Raw genomic sequence first — 15,080 nt, forward strand, 5'->3', positions numbered from 1 at the left:
CACCATTTATTGAAGAGACTGTCTTGACTCCATTGTATGTTCTTGCCTCCTTTGTCAAATATTAATTGAGCATATTGGTTCGGGTCGATTTCTGGGTTCTCTATTCTATTCCATTGATCTATATGTCTGTTTTTGTGCCAGTACCAGGCAGTTTTGAGAACAGTGGCTTTGTAAGCTCATTTCTTTTTAGCGCTGAATAATACGCCATTGTCTAGATGTACCACAGTTTATCCATTCACCTACCGAAGGATATCTTGGTTGCTTCCATTTTGGCAATTATAAATAAAGCTGCTATGAACATTCATGTTGAGGTTTTTGTAAGGACAAGTTTTCAGCTCCTTTGGGTGAATCTTGATCCTGGGACTTCTCAATGGTGCCCAGCAACTCCTACCTTGTTTCCCTATCCCATTCACTTTTCTATTATCCTATTTCAATATTTCATGATTTCTTCCTCCTCAGTACTCTCTCCCGTAGTCATTCTCAGCTTATATATAACCTACTTCCCTACTTTATTAAGAAAATTGAAGCAAGAGGAAGATAGGTCTAGGTTCCCTGCACCATATCTGCCCACCTATGAGCATACTCTGCCTTCCCTCCTATGACTGTGGCCAAGATCCATAGTCGGCAAACCACAGCTCTCGAGCCACATGCGGCTCTTTGGCCCCTTGAGTGTGGCTCTTCCACAAAATACCACGTGCGGGCGTGCACATACAGTGTGATTGAAACTTCGTGGTCCATGCGCAGAAGTCGGTATTTTGTGGAAGAGCCGGTATTTTGTGGAAGAGCCACACTCAAGGGGCCAAAGAGCCGCATGTGGCTCGTGAGCCATGGTTTGCCAAGCCACAGTTTGCCGACCACTGGTAGATGAACTGTCCATGCTCCTGTCTAAGGCCTAAGGCAACATCTTCATTTGCAGTAAATCCCACCCCCTTTCCAACTCAATGAGAACAATTTCCCCCTTTCTCTTCTACATCATCAGATATAGATATAGATAGCATTCTATATATGCTATATTTTACATATCGTATACGTATGTATCTATAGAAGTTTATCTGCAACTATATCTGTCCCTCTTTACTGAATCATTCCCAACAGCATACAAACATGCTGTTATTTATTGATTTCTTCTCCAACATCTCTCTTCATCTCACATCTTCTGACCACTGCTCTATTGCTCTGCCCTCTTTTACAACAAAACTCTTCAAAAGAATTCTCTATACTTGCATCCCCAGTCGATCTCCCATTCTCTCTCACCCAACCAGAACCAGAAGACATAACACTAAGTTGTTGTTTTAAGCCTCTTAGTTATAGAGTGGTTTGTATGCAGCGACAGAGAACTGGAACAATACCCCATAGAGGGCAGCGCCAGGCCTGCTCTGGAAGAGAGCTTATCCCCTAACAGGATTACATGACTTTGCCAACCTGCATCTGCAGAAGCCTGGGGAGGAACTGAGGGTGTAGATTCTAAGGGTATTAAGACAACAGGGATAAAATATAATAATCAAGCCCAATTAATTGACATGAAAATTTTTCAAACAATATAACCTTACACCTAAGGGAACTAGAAAAAGAGCAACAAACAAAGCCCAAAGTGAGTAGAAGGAAGAAAATAAAGAAGCTCCGAGTGGAAATAAATGAAATAGAATCTAAAATATATATAAAAGATCAATGAAACCAAGAGCTGGTTCATTGAGAAGATAAACAAAACTGATAAAACTTTAACCAGATTCAAGAAAAAAAAGAAAGAAAGCCCAAATAAAATCAGAAATGAAAGAGTTGGCGTGACAACAGACACTACAGAAATACAAAGGTGGACCTCAAAAGACAAAACAAAATCTCAAATAAATACACGGACTTGGAGTATAACATGTTGGTTGGAATACTGGGGATAGTGCTAACAGTTTGAAAAGGTCAGCTAAATGAAAGCCTGGACTTAATGAAAGCCTAGAGTTAATGAGGTTGAAATGCCAGCAAGCGTTGGGAAAGGAGAAATAGACTCATAATGTGCAACTTGCTCAGTCACGTCCAAACTAGATCCCTTTGGGAAGGTCTGAAAGACGCTCCTTTCACCAAGACATTAGGAAGTGCATTAGTGGGGCAGGTTCCAGCATCCTTAAAGAGCTCCTTGGCATTACTTACATTTTGGGCTGGGTTATTTGGGGTACATTGCAGGATGTTTAGCAGCATATCTGGTCTCTGCCCACTAGATGTCAGTAGCACACACACACATCCCATCCGCCAGCTGTAACAGGCAAAATGATTGGCAAACCATTGCCAAATATTCCCTGGGTTACCAGATTAAGCAAGTAAAATACAGATTAAATTTGGGTTTCAGATTCAAATCATTGCATGAGGGCATACTTATGCTAAAGCATTATTTGTTGTTTATATGAAATTAAAATTTAACTGGGTACCCTGTTGGCTATTTGGCAGCCCTACCTGAGGGGCAAAATCACTCCTGGTTGAGAACCACTGATCGAAGACAGTGCTTCCCAGTCTTTTAATGTGCTGGACTCTCATTAAAACACTCATTCTTGGAACCATGCCCCAGGATTCTGATTTAGTAGAACTGGAGTAATACCTACGAATTCGTATTTTTAATGAATTCCCAGATGTTGCTAATCATTCTGGCCCAGGGATTTCTCTTAAAAAGTACAGCCCCAGAGAGATTTTCTGGGTGACTATACCTTACACTTGAGCAAAGGAAATATCCAACACTTCTGGGGATTATTAAATACTTCCTGTGAAATTACATTGAACCTCAGTAGTGACAAAATGCCACAAGGTTAAAAAATTCAAAATAGCTCTTTTTCATGGCACCTCGGGGGCTTTCTGCTTCTTCAGGATAAAGTTCAACATCTCTTTCCCGGCCACCGGCTGCCAGAAAGTCATCGAAGTGGACGATGAACGCAAACTTCGTACCTTTTATGAGAAGTGTATGGCCACAGAAGTCGCTGCTGGCGCTCTGGGTGAAGAATGGAAGGATTGTGTGGTTCAAATCAGTGGTGGGAACGACAAACAAGGTTTCCCCATGAAGTAAGGTGTCTTGACCCGTGGCTGTGTCCACCTGCTGCTGAGCAAGAGGCACTCCAATTATAGACCAAGGAGAACTGGAAAGAGAAAATGAAAATCTATTTGGGGCTGCATTGTGGATGCCAATCTCAGTGTTCTCAACTTGGTCACTATAAAAAAAGGGGGGGGGGGGATATTCCTGGTCTCACTGATAACACTATGCCTCGACTCCTGGGGCCCAAAAGAGCTAGCAGAATCCACAAACTTTGCAATCTCTCTAAAGAAGATGGTGTTCGCAAATATGTTGTGAGAAAGCCTCTAAACAAAGAAGGTCTGAAACCTAGGACTAAAGCACCCAAGATTCAGCATCTTGTTACTCCTCGTGTCCTGCAACACAAACGCAGCATATTGCTCCGAAGAAACAATGTACTAAGCAAAATAAGGAAGAGGCCGAAGAATATGCTAAACTTTGGGCTAAGAGAATGAAAGGAGGCCAAAGAAAAACGCCAGGAACAGATTGCCAAGAGACGTAGACTGTCCTCTCTGAGAGCTTCTACATCTAAGTCTGAGTCCAATCAAAAATAAGATTTTATAACTAACAGATAAAGGAGAGCAAATATCAAGAAAATTCAGAATAGGGGCTTATGGAAATCAGCAGATAGATGAAGTCTTGGCCTAAGTTAGCCTAACCATGGATCGCCACATGGAGTGACAGCTATTATGGTAGGGAGCGTCAAATGGAATCCCCCGGAACTGCTCTCTCACTCCTGCCTCTCCTCTACCAAGACTGGAACCCAAAAGTAATACCACGTCCCTGAGGGGGTTGTAGGGATTAATGCTGACAACAGAGATTATGATATAGGGGCAGAGATTCCTCCAGACTCACCCTTTTAGCTGGTACAAAAGTCAGATGGATCATTAAAAGTCAGAATGACATTAGATTAGTATGATCTTAATCAGGTGGTGATGCCAATCTCAGCAGCAGTTCAAGATATGGTATCTTTAGTGGAGACAGTCAACACAGCATCTTGTACCTGATATTCAACTATTGACCTATCAAATGCTTTCCTTTCCTTTCTAAGCAATAAGGGAAGTCAAATAAAATTTGCATTTACATAACAGGAACAACAGTATACATTTATGCTTCTGTCCTCTCTCCTGCCATCATAATATAGTTAAAAGGAACCTTGATGGTCTTGATATCCCAGAGGACACCATCCTGATCCTATATACGAATGTCATTATGCCAATTAGATCTGGTATGCAGAAAAAAATAAGCATCAAAAATACCTTATGTACACATATAGATTCCAAAGGGTAAGAGTTAAACCCTCCAAAACTTAGTAGGTCTATTCCATCGGGCGCATGTTAGGACAGCCTTTCTAAAATGAGACACAAGTTGCTGTACCTTTGCACTTCCCACCACAAAGGGAAAAAACACACACACCATATTTGGTGGGCCTCTTTGAAATTTGAAGGCAGCCTATGCAATCGTTGCACATGTGCTTTGACCCTTTCATCTGATGATATGTAAAGCTGCCATTTTTGGGTGGGGCCAGGTACAAAAAAAGGCCTCCAGGCTTCAAAAGAAGCTGCTCTGCTACTTAGGCCCTGAGCCACACCGGCAGAGTGAGACATTTCTAAAATGCAATTCTGAATGCTCATCTCAGCTTCAAACTATATGAATGGCTTTCATCACTGTCAGAGTCAAATCCAAACTTTTAGAACAGTAGGTAAGGCCCTATCTAATCAGGCCCTTGCCAAATTCTCAGCGTCATTTGCTCTCTTTCCTTTTGGTGGGAAGTGCTAGCTGACAGCCCAGAACATCTACTCACACACACACATGAGAACCTGTTTAACTCATGATTAAACCCCTGGGGTAACATCTATATCAAAGAAGAGCATTTGGTATCTGGGTGAATTCTTACTAGTATTGTTGGTGTTTCTAGCATAAAGTATAATTATGAATTGAGCAAGACTTATAATAACAAGAGCAAACACATGGAGATAGTCTGTGCCCAGCCCTGTTGAGTCATTTAATCCCCACAACTAGCTTGTAAAGTAGGCAGTATCACTGAACCATTTTACAAATTAAGAAACAGGCACAGAAGTGTTAACTTCCCCCAGATCGCACAGCTTGCATGTGTGATAGCGTCAGTATTCAAACCCAGGAAGTCTAGCTCCATAATCTGTTATTAAGCACACTAAGCCCCCTCTAAACTATACAGATGCTATTTTAAATTATTGACTGAAGCTGTGTAAAGTGTGGTCTCTGAATGGTAGCACTAAGATCACCTGGATGCTTACTAGAACCGCAAATTCTTAGACCTGAGCCCTGACCCACTGAATCAGAATCTATGGAGCTGGGGCCCAGGATCTGCATGTCAGCAAGCGGCCGGGTGGTGTTTAAGTATGATACAGTTTTGAGAAGCCCTGCCTTTAAACACTTGTTCCTGGGGATTAAAGGCCTTAATGGAGGCAAAGCTAAGACAACACATGATATTTTGACAAAAGAAATAGAAGGCCTGGCTGGTGTGATTCAGTGGTTGAGCATCCACATGCCTGGGTTGCAGGCTCGATCTCCAGTGGGGGACATCCAGGAGGGAACTGATCAATGATTCTCTCTCGTCATTGATGTTTCTATCTCTCCCTCTCTCTTTCTCTCTCTGATTTATCGAAATCAATAAAAATATTTTACAATAAAAGAAATAGAAAAGGGATTCTTTTTAATGCACAAAAGTTTCAAATTATGATATAAAATGAAGGCAAACCCTAGTACAGAACAGTATAGACTGTTAGAGGTCTTATGAGGATGCTAAAGAAAAGTACAGGATTAACCTGAATTTAGAGCAGTGGTTCTCAACCTTCTGGCCCTTTAAATACAGTTCCTCATGTTGTGACCCAACCATAAAAGTATTTTCGTTGTTACTTCATAACTGTAATGTTGCTACTGTTATGAATCGTAATGTAAATATCTGATATGCAGGATGGTCTTAGGCGACCCCTGTGAAAGAGTCGTTCGACCGCCAAAGGGGTCGCGACCCACAGGTTGAGAACCGCTGATTTAGAGCCAATAGGCCTAAGATTAAACCTCGCCCACTATCCAGCTGTGTGCCTTTCAGGAAATTATTTAATCAGAGCCTCAGTTTCTTCATTGAAAGGTTAAAATAATAACTCCCTGGATTTATACTCCAAGACAGGTGTGAAAAATCAAGTGGGACAATGTATGAGGTAATGCTTTGTATGAAAGGACAGCATGGCGATCAAATTTCATTTCTGCTCTAACTCTTTATAGAAGAATATATGCATTTTCTCTAATCCTGCTCAAGAAACAGGATTTTGAATCTTGCAGTGATGTAAGAGAACTCTACTCTCTATAGTGTAGGTTGCAGGATACACAGCTGGAATGAGGGTTTGCTCTGGGCTTGAAAAGAGAGAGAGTGGCCTCACCTAAGAGTATTAGGCCAGGTCCTCAAATAACAAATATTGTCATTTTGTTCAAAGTTGTTCCATTATAACATTGATGAGATGCCATAGCAACTTAACTCTTCTTTATATCAATCAGCTTATGGTAAAATTGTTTGATTATACGTCGTTTTGCTTGAAGTTGCAGAACTTATCAATGATGTTAAGTGAGGATTTACTATACTATATGTCTCTGAGCTCATTTGAAGCTTTGCATTTTCTCCCCACAAAAAAAAAAAAAATGGTTAATTAAAACCTGGGATAGCTTAGGTTAGGCTAATATTCAGCCCAGTATGTTCTTACTGCCTACCAGAGGTCTGCTGTGGTGTGCGTTATTTACAGTAGCTTCTGTTCTGATTGGTCAATGTTCCTGCCACACAGGTTGTTAAACTTTTAAACACCCCTGGTCATATGCCATGACATAAAGGAATGTCATTTGAAGCTATTTTCTTTTCTTTTTTTAAAAAAAATATATTTTTATTTATCTCCTAGAGGAAGGGAGAGGGAAAGAGAGAATGAAACATTAAGGATGAGAGAGAATCATTGATTGACTGCTTCCTGCACACCCGCCACTGGGGATTGAGCCTGCAACCCACACACGTGCCCTGACCGGGAATCGAACCGATGCTCAACCACTCAGCCAAGCCAGCTGGGCTAAAGCTTTTTTCAAACAAAAGCAATTCCCCTCCATCTGGGATGGTTTCATAGGTTCATTCTGGGCCTCATGAGGCCTTCTTACACCTCTGACCTTTCATTCCATTGCATAATCTTCAACTTTAATGACGAGTGTTTTCAGCATATTTATTAAAATGACACAATTTATAATTTACTTATTGTGTCTCAAGCACATTTCTTCAGCTGAGGAAAACACAAGCTACTATGCTAGAAGAACTGCCATGCATGGGTGGGAAAGAATTCTATTTCTGGGTTCGGGGTTTCTTTCATTAATTTTGCTAAGTTGTGACTTCCCCAGCGAACACTCTCCTTTCCCCATTTTTACTCCCATTGCTATGCTCTCCCTTCAACTAAGGACAGAATAAGTACCTTTTTCCCATTTATTTATTCTCCCCCGCCCCCCCTCTTGGTTTGTCTTTGAATTAAAAGCTACTTTCAGCCCTAGCCGATTTGGCTCAGTGATAGACTGAAAGGTCCTCAGACTGAAGGGTCCTGGGTTCGATTTCAGTCAAGGGCACATCCCCAGCTCTAGTCAGGGCAGGTTCGGGAGGCAATCAATCAATATGTCTCTCTCACATTGATGTTTCTCTCTCTCTCTTCTTCCTTCCACTCTCTAAAACTCAATGGAAGAAATATCCACGGTGAGTATTAACAACAGAAAAAGCTACTTTCAGATGAACATATATTATTTAGGACAAGGAGCTACTCAGCGTAAAGAGGAACACAGGCCTCTCACAAGAAGATAAAACATTATATTCTTTACTCAAATTGATTTTAAACAATGTAATAGGTTCATATGCTTTACAATCTTTACTTCCAAATACAGTGGGGCCTTGACTTACGAGTTTAATTCGTTCCGAGACCGAGCTCGTTAAGGAGCTCCTTAACTCAAATTACTCAATCAACTCAATGCAAAAAATCTGCCGAGAGACAGCTGGTATCTCAAAAAACTTGTTAGTGGGGACACTCGTAAGTCAAGGCCCCACTGTAGTACAAGGAAGACACCAATTAGTTTTTTAAATTGATTTTAGAGAGAGAGGAAGGGAGAGGGGGGGAAAGAGAGAAAGAGAGAGAGGAACATTGATGTGAGAGAAACATCGATTGGTTGCACCCTGACCAGGAACCGAACCCTCAACCTGGGCATGTGCCCTGACTAGGAATCGAACTGGCAACCTTTCAGTGCACAGGACAACACTCAACCAATTGAGCCACACTAGCCAGGGCCCCAATTTTTAATTGAAGCGAAAATGTTCAAAGTGATCACTAACCACACCAGTGTGAGGCATGCTGTGGACACTTAATCCCCAAATTTTAAAAATTACCAAAAAAAGTCTGGCTCTGCTCCAAGTGGCCTGTGCAATATAAGGAGCAGCCCGGCAGCTCCTCTCACTTGGGGTGACTTGGTTTACCACACCAAGAACTGTCCAACAGGAACCCCCACACTTAGAGATACTCCCTCAGAGAAGGCTACATAGGGTATAACCAGGGCAGGATGCTGTGGTTTTTTCTCAGGAACTCTACATAAATCATGCGGTCGGCCAACTCCTTCCTTCGAACAGCATTTCTCCAACCCATGTCACCCCCAAAAGCAAAACACCCAGAGGGTTTAAGCCCTTGTTTACTCACAACCTGATTCCTGGAGCCACCTGGGACCTCGTCAGAAATGCAGAACCCCAGGCCCACCCCACACCCATTGAACTTTAACACGATCTCCAGGTGATTCGTGTATTAAAGTATGAGAAGTACTGATTCAAGTGGCACATTTGTTAAACCGCATGCCAAAAAGAGATCAAGATTCTCCATGCAGGGTGAACATTTGGAAAAACAAAAACAGCCAAACAACTCACCTCAATTATGTTGATGTTGGTAGGAAAGCAGCCCACACCGTAGCCGGCAAAGCAGTGGTGACACACGTGAAAGCCTCCCTATGGAGACCTCAGTCAAGATCCATGTCCCTTAAGTCCAGGGACTGCCCTTTGCAGGCTCTCAGAGGCAAGAGAAAGTCAGAGAGGAAACCTATCAGCCCAGGGCAGGTCCCGCAACCAGACAGCTGGGGCAGTCCACAGCTGCCCTGGCCTTGAGGAAATGCCCAGGGCGAAAAGGACCCTTCTCAGACCTCCCTGAGTCCCCTTTCTCTCCATTAGCTGCTTATTGTCCGCATTTCCTCCTCAACCCCTGGGATTCACACTGACCAAAAGTCTGCCTGGGATCCTTTTCCGGCGTTCCTGGCAGGGGGATGGGAAACAGAAGGAAATCCACGTGTCAGGGAGATATTTTTATATCTTTCTCTTTGTGCAATGGAATCCTGACGACAGCATCTCCAATGCTAACAACTTGAAGAGGGGTCAAAACCAATTCTAGCAAATAGTTTCGCTCTGTGTAAACTTCCTGTCTTAGGCTAGCTCTGAAGTAACTGGGGGGTCTCCTTCCATAGGCCCTGCCTTCTAGCAAAAAAGTACAGGCGAGAAGACAACACAGACTTGGAAAGGAAGTGAAAGAAAGCAAAGCAAAGCCAGCGTTAGGTTTCAGTGCAAAGGTCCCCAGCAGATTTGAAGAGGGGAGAGAAGTTATATTTAGAACATGCTATCCTTCTCAATGTTCTCCTTTTCTGAACCAGGAAGCTAAGAGCGAAGTACACAGGCATTCCATATTCTGAAAGCATGATGATGGTTCGCTCCCTCTCTTCACTAGCCTTGACAAGTATTTTCATCCGAGCCTTCTCAACTATAAAATAAATATAATATGGCGATAGTAGCAGTGCCTGCCTTGTAAAGTTGACCTGGTAATATGAGAGCCGTGAAATACTGACTACTGAACGGGCCACGCTGTAAGTTCTCTTTATGTTTAAGTCACTGTCTCCAACCATCCCTCTGTTGTGCATACGGAAGCACCAATGAGGCATTCAATAAGTATTTCTTGAAATGAAATGAAAGTTTAAAAATCTTGACATTGCTAAGAAAGTCCATCTATTTATTTTTATTCACTTTTATTGGAGCAAACTATAACAGCAAATTGGCCATTTCACCATTTTAAGTGTCTGATTCAGTGGCATTAATTACATTCATAATGTTATGTAACCATCATCACTATCTATTTCCAAAACTTTTTCATCACTTTAAACAGAAACTCTGTAATCATTAAGAAATAACTCTTCTGAGGTTGTTGTGTTTTGTTTTAATGTGAGGATTACTTTTTAATTTAGGGGATTCCCTCCTCTCTCATGGTAGTAATTGCACTTTAAGTACTTAGAAGAGAAAATAACGCAAAAAATAACAGATAACTTCTTAAAATAAATTTGCATTTTAATCACTGAACACAACAAATCTTTGAAATATGTGTGAGATTATTCTTTATTCCAGCTAGAAACAAGATTTAGCACAAACCTTGGAATAAAACTGCTGCCATCTCTGAGAATATACAGAGTGGGGCAAAAGTAGGTTTACAGCTGTGAGTACATGAGACAATTTACTCTTGTATTATTATTTACTAGAGGCCCAGCGCACAAAATCGTGCGCGGGTAGGGTCCCTAGGCCTAGCCTGCAGTCAGGGCCATCTTCCACCCGCTTGCCAGTCCTCTGTACAGCCCCGCTGCTACCACCCACCCTGGTTCCTCGTTTGCCATTCGTCGATCAAAAGAACAGCCCACTCTGCCTTAGGTGCCTTGTGCCATCAAAGGGCACCTGGCCCTTTGCTCCCTTTAAAGAAGTAAAATAAACGCCCTCTCTCTGCACCCGTCTCTCCTCTCCCTTGTGAATCCTTTCACAGCCGGCATCACCAGCCAAAACCCTAACAATGCCGTGGGAAACTCAACCAAGAAGGGCTATGCCTGTGGGAAGAGGTGCAGGGAACCAGGGCTGCCCCCTTGCTCCTGCCCGGCCCTCCCTCCCTCTGTCCCTGCACTGGCCCAGCCGCCTGGCTCGGTCCCTCCCCATGGCAAACCGCTCAGCTCAGGCTCTGGCCCCGCCCATCCCGCAGGGAGGAGCACTTGCAGTTTCTTGCAGACATGGAAGCGGCTGTGGAGTAGGAAGGTGGTGGGTTCTTCCTGAGGAGGGTGTTTGTGCTTTAAAGCTGTTGTTCTCCGTCCACCTCCCAGCAGGGAAGGCTGAGGGTGGCTGCAGGTGCTGAAGTCCTTGTTGAAGTCTCTGCTCCAGAGCCTCTCACAGAGGTGAGTCCGCATCCCAGGAGGCTGCGCAGTGGACGCGCCACGTACCTTTCCGAAGAAACTAAAGATCGATCAGAGCCTGCCAACCAGGGGGAGGGACCAAGAGGTCTGCCTTCTGCCCACACACCAGTCCCCAGTCCTGGTCCACCACCACCCAGCCCGGTTCCCCGTGGTTCCCCAGTGGCCATCCAGCGATGGGAGTCTGCGGGCTGTGAGGAGGGACTGAGATGTGGTCAATGCACATCATAGCGACTGGTTGATCGGTCGTTCTGGTCGTGACACCTGGCTTTTTATATATATAGATTAATTATTGTATTATTTCCCATCTGAACAACTGTAAACCTACTTTTGCCCCAGCCTGTATATGGTCTTTTAAATGTGTTCTACCTTTTAAACAGGTTAAATTCATAAGGGTAATTATTTCATTTTGAATAGAGGAGAGGAACTGGCATTTATTGACACCCACGGGTACCAGCAAGGTCTCTAATCCCATTTCACTCTTTATCACAAACATGAATAAGCACAACATTATTTACGTGATACTAATGTGATCCTTTGTGACAATTTTCCTCGTTATTGCACAGTTCACCATTTTGTGATGTAAGCGTGGGCAGAGCAGAGGCAGCTCTATCTCCCTGGTATTTCATTGACCAAGGCCTGTGTACATTATGCTACTAGTGCAATTGTCCGTATGTAAGGGAGGCCTGGGAGGGAACACCCAGATCAGCACAAATTTACAAACTTCCTAATCGATGGCACGTTTAAAAGAAATGCAGACATATACAGAGAGGTGGCAGGACCTTTATTCCAAGGTTTATTCTAAACCAAAGAAAGCTAACCTTGCAAACATAAGTTTAAGGACCATTAAACATATATTAAAAATAAATAACCATGGCTCTAAGTTTCATCTAAACTCTGTTGAGGGCTGACATCAAGGTTGGGTTGACAAGCCCTAACGACAGTGGTGGCTGAATGCCATGTTGGTTCAGGCTGTAGGTAATGGGAGAAGAGAGAGCCCAACATAGAAGAAACAGATTGTGGATATAGGATTCTTGCTTCCTACTGACCTAGATCTATGACTGAGTTGGCTAAAGTGACCGAATAACCTCTTAGCAAAGCTTGGACTAACTAAGCTCAAGCCCTCATGATTTCATTTATTCCAGAACAATAAACACTGGATAAGTCCTTGCTTAAGAAGTAACCTTAAGCCTCTTTTCCAATGAGGCAAATCTAAGTGATTCCAATTTTGACAAGATGTATTGCTTTTCTAACAGAAGGTAACACAAGCTTTAATTTTCAAATTTCCTCCCATATTCCATGTAACATGTAATTTTATGTTATTAAATATAATATTAAGACAATAGTAATTTAATATGGGGGAAAAGAAAAGAAGTAAGAAAGATGGGGGAAAAAAGAACAGGAAGAAAAAGTGGAAGGAAGGAAGGAAGGAAAGAAAAAAGAGAGAAAATAAATTAAGACCTAAATGTTTACCAGTAAGGTTAAATAAAACAGCAAACGCATACAATGGAATATTACAGAACAGTTCAAAAGAATGAAATAGAAATATATGTACTATTTTAACAAAGAAAGATCTCCAAGACATATTAATTGTAAAAAGCAAATTGCTAATTAGAACAGGGTATTTAAAAGTTAAAACACATGCACATAGATACACACACACATACACACACACACACATACATACCTGTCACACAACAAAACTATATATTTTTAAATGTACCCATCTATGAATATAATCACATAGAAAAACTTCTGGAAAGACATAACCCAAAATGGCATCAATCTCTGGGAAGTTTGGGGTTAGGAGGTAGGAATGCTTTGCTGAAAATATACATTTCTATTATTTAAAATTTCCCAGCTTACATTCATGTACTTTCCTATTTCTCTTAGAGTAAAAGCCAAAGCCCTTTATAATTGGTACATTCCAACCCTGCTTCTCTGATCTCCCTTTCATTTTACTGATTCTAAGTTTGCCAGTCCTATTTTTTCTCCTGGCTTTCACCATTCCTCGATGCTCTGAGAGAGAGTAACAGAGAGCATTTCTTAGCTTAGCTATTTGAACATGGAAGGGCCTTTCCTATACCCCAAACTTGTTTTGTTTTTTAGACTGTCTTGGTTTATAAGAGAGTCTGCAGAATTCTCTAGAATGAATTCATACAAATTTGTGCTAATCTATGTTCCAGGTTATGGAAAAATTGCTCCAAAATTTTATGTCAAAAAATTTATGTTCCATGTCTTTAAAATATTTTTAATCGATTTTTAGAGAGAGAGAGACTTTTGTTTTACTAATTGTGCATTCATGGGTTGATTCTTGTATGTGCCCTGACCGGGGATCAAACCCAAAACCTTGGTGTATCAGGACAATGCTCTAACCAACTGAGCTCCCTAGACAGGGCCTGCTCCATGTTTTTATTATCAAGATTCACAATGATTATTTATAAGCTCCTCAGGCCTTGTTGTTTGGGTTTCTCCTTTTGCCAATATATTATACATTTCTCAGAGCTAAGGGTCACATGTTAGTCCAAAAGTATGCTGCTGTTCACATAGTAATTATGTAATCATCATTATAAACCAAATGATCATATAAACTGAGCCTATACACTTTATGGCAGAACTTTGAAGTGCCAAATATGCTTCAATGGCTGCTTCTGAATTTTAAAAGCCAAGCATCAGAACAGAAGATGAGTAACTATGACAAATTTTCCTTGTTAACTCTTCATTCTTGTATGTACTGAACTGGTGACACAGAAGCTCTGGGAGAGGAAAGCTCAAGTCAAAGCAAGCATTTCTATTGGGCAGACCAACCTCAGCTCTCTTTATTGCCCAGCAGGTTTGTGTGGCTAGTTATTAACGTCTATTCATGTTTAGAGTCTGAGAAGTCTAGGTATCGTAAAGTTTATGACTGGTGCCTAAATTAATTTGCTCCAGAGAAGTGAGACTCAGACGAGCAGCACTGCCTGGTATTTCTTTTGAAGATCTAGACAACAAATATGGCAAATTTTACATATGTAGATAGTCATGCATTTGTATATGTGTATATATCTTCTCTGGCAGAGAAGGTGAGAGAAAGTGGCACGAAGGAGGTGAGATTTAAAAATAGTAAAAAATTAGAAACCATTAATGTGCCCCACCAGAGAGGACTGTGACATGAACTGCAGTATGTGTTACCATAATCACAAAAACCTACAAGTTTATGGTCCATATTGATACATGGCATATGAACTGTCTGAGGAGGAAACAACTTTTGTTCTGCCCTCTTAGGTATAGTTCCTGGAGACCTGCGAATTAAACTGCCAGATTGACAGGAGAAAAAGGGTTTATTCATATGGAAGTAGCTAGAAGCTGAGTGGTTAAAGTTTGAGGCATATGTATCTAACTTAGCAGGGAAAAGAAGGAGCGGAGAAAAGGCTTCTATGGGAAGAACAAATAACTTTCTTTAGGAAAGACAAATGAGCTTTTAGGAAAACAAGCTGGAGATAAGAAAGCTTGTGATAATATTTCTTTATAAATATGCGAGTGGTCATTTCCAACTTCCTGGCCATGAAAACTCCCCCGGAGATTGATTTATGGTGGGTTTACTCTTGGTGTCTTAGTAACAGTAATTTTTATTCTTTCTATAATTCGTCTTTTTGGAAGGGTGTACCCTCAAGTTTTAAAATAAGGCTCAGGAATGAGATAACTTTTCTTAGTATTCTAAGTGTGTCATTCATGCATTCCCAAGCTTTTTGAATGCCTACTATGTGCA

The 15,080-nt window shown here is 41.7% G+C and overlaps 1 pseudogene; it reads left to right on the top strand.

Moving 5' to 3' along the window:
* Window positions 1–3,625, top strand: part of LOC106725171 — a 13,839-nt pseudogene extending 10,214 nt beyond the window's left edge.
* The last annotated feature ends 11,455 nt before the right edge of the window (window positions 3,626–15,080 follow it).

This window comes from Myotis brandtii, unplaced genomic scaffold (genome assembly GCF_000412655.1).
Source record: "Myotis brandtii unplaced genomic scaffold, ASM41265v1 scaffold1403, whole genome shotgun sequence".
NCBI lineage: Eukaryota > Metazoa > Chordata > Mammalia > Chiroptera > Vespertilionidae > Myotis > Myotis brandtii.